Source organism: Cottoperca gobio, chromosome 6 (assembly GCF_900634415.1).
Source record: "Cottoperca gobio chromosome 6, fCotGob3.1, whole genome shotgun sequence".
Lineage (NCBI taxonomy): Eukaryota > Metazoa > Chordata > Actinopteri > Perciformes > Bovichtidae > Cottoperca > Cottoperca gobio.
The window spans coordinates 1,329,936-1,336,030 of record NC_041360.1 but is presented as its reverse complement, the minus strand read 5'-3'; positions in this window follow the sequence as shown (position 1 = coordinate 1,336,030).

Below are 6,095 nucleotides of genomic sequence, written 5' to 3'. Positions count from 1 at the left end.
GAAATTCACACAATGGCATGGTGGACATGGTTCCATAAAGAATGTTTATACTTGTCTTAATATTTGTGTATGGAAATGATTTTATTATTCTATTCCCAGAAATGTGGATTTATTTTAAACTCAGTATCACCTCGTTTTTATTCCTTTCATTACACTTTTCCCACCCCAGCGAGATAAAATGCTGTTTATAACAACTGCATAATGTTGTATAGATGGTCACCATGTTAATATATCAGTCAATCCATCAAACTTGACTTGTATAGCACCTTTTATACAAGTTAGGGCATGTCAGAGTTCTTTCTAGGCCGACTATCTTATTGTTATAGGTTAATAATATACAGTAGCAGAACTATACTGTCAGCAGTAAAACAATCTAAGACCAAAGCACATATGTCATGCATTTATTCATGTTTAAAATGTCTATATTTGTTCATTTTCCTTTATCTCTCAATGCTCTGGGTTTATTTTCTGCATGCGAACATTCATTGACATGTTTCCATAGTTCAGTGACAGAGCTACATTTTCCATTAGGTTTAATTGTCTGCGTTCACATGCTGAACTCAGCACCAGAGACACAGGACTGTGAGCAGTTTTTCACGGACGCTCAAAGAACACATAAAGCTCTAACAATGGTTCGTGTTCGCACTGACAGTTTGCATTGATACCGTCCTTGCTTCCGGTCATTTAAAAAAAAAAGTTTTAGGACTTGTAGGCTATGCCTTTAATGCAAGTTAACTTTTACTTCCTTGTACACACAGATAGAGGAACTGGCCGTTTTGCGGCTGGCCTTTTTGTCAACACCCTACATCCTCTCCAACTTGCTTTCATGACTTTCAAATCATGATCAGATAGGAAACAAGCGGCAACTTTGTCGAGCTGAAAGGAATCGAACTCACTTGTAAGGTAAGTCTTTTACTTTACGTTAAACTGCGAGTTGTGCGACAGCTCTAAATTAGAAGAGTGGAAATCCGCTTTTGACAAGCAGCACATACTGAGCTTCAGAGGATGTGTGCGAGCAGCTCAAAGCATGGAATTACACCGGAGGGTTGCTGCACTCACCATCATACTTCCATCTGTTCTCACATCTTACTATGGCCCAACGGTGAATCTATTGCGTTCTCACAATGGTGGTTCTCTGGGTCACCGTTTGAAAGCTTAGTTGAACAAATATATATTTATCAGGATAACCTGTATCCTTGTGTCACCATATGCAAAGTTCTAGAGAGCTTTTTATGATCATTTATCTTATGATTATTCCCTTTGAACAAAAAGGGCTTGGTATGAAGCCAAAGTGACCACTTATTGGGTCCATGCACAACCATTTTGCTTAATTTTTAATACAACTTCTCAGTTGTATACTTTAGGCTACATTCAGTTGTCCATTTCTTAGGTCCACTATATATAAAATGCAGTCTTATACAAATAAATCATATTGTTTATAATGTTGAAACTTTCTTAAACTATAAGTGTTTTGCTTTGTTGTTGAATGATATTGTAAGCTGAGAGGCAGTGTAGGAGTGCAGGGACTTGGTCTACACTTTGGGCACTTTTGCTCTTTTACTTAATTGCAGGACTTTCACTTGTAACAACATTTTCTACACTAGTACTACTACTTTAACTGAAGTAAAGTATCTGAGTACTTCTTCCACCACAGAGGTTTTTCTATCTGTATTGACAGAAAACAGTTGGACAAAATATTAGGGGTGTTTGACATGTCTCTGGAATTTCATTTGATCCATTTGAGCATTGTACTGTCAAGAGCTCTTTTAACAATGTTCTACACCCAGACTAAGCACACATTCTGGCTGTGCTCCAAGCAGCCAGCTATTAGGAATTATTGACTGGGGGATACTATTTTACAAATTGGGCCCCTCATCCAAGGCTCCACTCGTAAATTCTAAATGTTATTGTTTTACTTTGTTATTGTCATCTATAGCGGTATTATACAGTAGGCCCTACTGTATAGCCATAGTTCAGGTACCTTATGTGTGCTCATTTTAATTCTAGACAATGACATTTATGGATCATTTCTATTTGTGTCCTTGTAATTGTGTCATTGAAATTAGCTTGTAGGAATATGACATCTGTTTTAATTTTTTTGCAGGTGAACTTAGCATTAGAATTCTGGTAAAGCTACCATTTTGGCCATTAGAAGCCACAACAAACCGACAAACACAACAGCCTTGACATGTTTATCGCCCTATAATTTTGTTATGGCTAACGATAATCAGTTGACAGACATGAAGCACTATTAGTATTAAGGGCTTATTAGGGCCACTTTATGTAAAACGTTTTTCTTTAATACAGAGCCGGGGAAGGGGGGTAATATTCATTATATAGCATTTCTGAGATTAAAGCTGTACATTTTAAAGAAAAAACAACTTGAATATTCTCTGCAATTAGTCAAACATTTATGAGAAAAAATACATAGAGAAATAGAGTGTTTTTTTTTTTCTTGTCACAGAACCACATGGCTTCACTTAGCAAGGTTGGATCAACCTCATCCCAGCACAGATGCTGCTGGTAAACAGGGAATGCCACACGCACACGTTAGTGAGTAGGTGCAATAGTAACATAGTGATATCCTTGCATCTGTCCATTGTGTTGTCACATCCGATTGCAAAGTATAATATTTTTATAATTAGCTCATCCACTTGAGGCATAATACACGGCAAGCGGCGGCGTCTGTGGTGTGATAAGGTTGATCCAACCTTGCAAAATGAGGCCATGTGGTTCCTTGACAAAGAAAAAGCTTGTTTTCTCTTAAATTGGTGTTTCTTCTCGTACATTTACCACTTAAATCTAGATTTTTCCCCTTTTTTCTTTTTACCGACAATGGCCCTAATACTCCGTCATATGTTTCTGTCCACCTGATGAATGTAAGTCCAGTATTCTCTCCTTTTAGCTCTGTGTTTGATTTGAGTCAGAATGTTCTTTTGTGTGTGTGCACGTGTTGTTTCTATTTTCTACCCCCCTGTACTAATTACAGCCAGCCAGAAATCCTAAATTTCCCTCGGGATGAACAAAGTATCTATCTTTCTATCTATCTACAGAAAGGGTGTTATGATGCATGTGGTGTGCAGACTCTTTGTGTACTCTCTGGACTTTGACTGCAGTTACAGACCCCAGCTCTCTCTTTGTCTCTGGTTCAGGGCAATGTTTCTTTTCTCTACCTTCATAATAAATGTGTATATTCAGTGTTAATTTTTTTTAAATGATTAACAAAGCTTTTAGTTCAATTAAAAAGTTTGTAATGAACTGGCTACAGCTTTTTTAATTCGTAAATATTGATAATGCATATGAATATCTTAAACCTGCATTAAACACTAAACTTAATTTCAATTTCAATCTAACTACAATTAAAAAAAGTGGAGTTGCAGTGAGTGAACTGTGGTGAAACTGACTTGGTTTGGCCTTCAAAATAAAAAGAGTGATTTCTGGACCACTCTATTGTCACTTTAACAACTGTATCATCCTTTGGCCTTTTGACACTGATTTAATTTAACCAGTGAGAACTGTTCTGCCTCTTGTCACATTAGGTTTTTTGTCTTATGAAATTAATGCAATTAATGCAGTTTTGTCCTGGTAATTATGCCAATTAACACACAGTGTAATTTAAAAAAGCAAATTAAATTCCCATTAAATGTGATGGTATTTAGCTTAACAGTGTTTTTAAGTGCGTCTATTTGCGATGCATTTCTTTGGTGTATACGAGTGTTCTGGTGTGTATCTAAAGAAAGACACACCAACAGAGCAAACATGTTAAAATCCAGCACAGTGGATCATCACATCCTCATTTTATACAAACACTGGCTTTCCTGACTAGTGACGTGAACACATATTGCTACAGTATATGAGTTATGTATTGCTGCAGCATCAGTATGAGGAAATTAGTTGGTCTAAATCATGCTGTAGTGATCCCAACAGGGACAGTCCCTTCACAGGGGTAAAGGTTTCTGCATGGGAAACAGGGGAATAGTTGTGTGATAATGTCAGTTAATCATTCATTTCATTGCAAAACATTGAAGAACGCTTCTTAGTTTTTGTGTTTCAGGTTTTCAATATATTTTTGTTATATTTTATACCATTTTCAATATATATTAGTGTAGATGAAGACAGACAATGAATATTTATACAATAAACACAGGAATAAATGTGCACATGAAGATATGCTATGTTATATATCTTCATAATGATAAAAAGCATTTTTTTGTGAATTCTCATTGGACATAAAGTACATGCATGTATTTTCTTTAACATCTAAATATGAAGAAAAGAGTCCCAGTGCCAATGATTCTTTGCATGAGTTTATGGACTTTCTAATGGCTCTTGTCTTTAATAACACATTATTTCTCTTTCAATATATATATAAAAATATACTAAAAAACTCTCCACAGTACATTTTTATTGATATTTCATAACATAGTTCATTTTCAGTTGAATTCAACAGAACTCATGTGAGACTGTTTTGTTTTGATAGCTCTCTGGTCATTTGCAAGTTAAATATTAGGTATTGTGACGTACCAGGTTGACCTTCAACACTACCCTCAACTCTACCAGTATGTGCCCACACTATTTCTAATGAATGTTCTTATCTTACACTATGACTGCTCTACATATCCCTGGTCCGTTTGAGCCATAAAAATGCACCATGCCAAATTCTCATCAACTTACTGAACCACATTTGCTGATGATGTGGTTCAGTAATGATAATGGTGGAGCCTACAGCTGTAGAGTTGTGCTTTGTTCCTTGTCTAATGACAATGTCCATTGGAACTATCACAAAAATTCCAATCAAAACCATCCCACCCCATCTTCATTCCCACCCACGCCTATCCTACTTTCCCCCCAGAATCATGAAGCACTATACACTACAGTGTAGTGTAGGTATGAAATAAGGATTGTCATAGAGAATAGGTGTTTGTATTGAAATGAAGACAAGAGACCGATTATAATAAAAAGAACTAAGGCAGAAAGAGAGCATGGTCAAAATAAGATCTGAGCTCGTACATTTGCATGTGGTATTATCACCTCTGTCGTACGGGAGATAATTCTGAGGACCTACAGCTGGAGAGGACACAGAAACACAGCAGAGCAGGGCTCCACAATTCATATCCCTGGAAAGCACAGGGGATTAGATATGCCTTCATATTTTTAAAGGGTTCAGTTTACTCATCAAAAGGAGTACTAATCAGCCTGTGAAAACACTTATAATTCTGTATATTCTGTGGCCTTGAACGGAACTTTCCAAAGTTATAAAGAAAGAAAAGAAAACCCTGATGAGCCTTAATATGTTTAACAGAAAGCCGGCATTACAAACTGAAGGTATGGGGTATGAAAGAGGACATTTAGGAGGAAGTAAATGTTTAATGAAAGACGCTATTGAGTTTCATTATGAAAAATATATGATATCGTGTTTTTGGAGCTTGACCCATACTAGAAACAGGATGTGCTGATCAGTTTTCTTTAACATTGGGTATCTGACACTCGTGATCCATATACCAGGTGAAGTTGAAGTTTATCAGCTTGAAAATATAATTATTGATATATAATAATAAAAGTTTAATGAGAGAATGCTACTCCTAAAATTGTAATGAATTGATCAGTAAGAGAAAAGACAGTTTCACTCTGTTGGAGTTGTTGGGAATACAAAAATACTCGGTCCAGTCCTTGGCCTCCACCAGGGTAAAGTCAGGTTAAAGGATATATAAGACCCTGTGGAACCAGAACAAGAGCCTATTAACTCTTGGTGTCCATTATTAGGTGATGAAAAGACGGACTTTTGTCAGACCTACACATTTCTAGAGGTGAACTGACCAAATTTAAAATTTGAAAATGACAGGGTATTAAAAGTCGAGTTCACTTGAGTTCATTAAAATAAGTTGGTGAACTCATTACATTACAGAGTTTCACTGTCTGCTAATACATTTATATCGCTCAATGTTATGTATTTGTTTCCCTTTTGATATTTTTATACACAGTCCTTCCTCAAAACATAAAATGTTGCATAGACCCCTGAAGAATGTATTCAGTTTGTTAAGGAACTAAAAGTTTAACATCATGCACTATTCTGTAGGTTGGTCCCCATGTTTAGC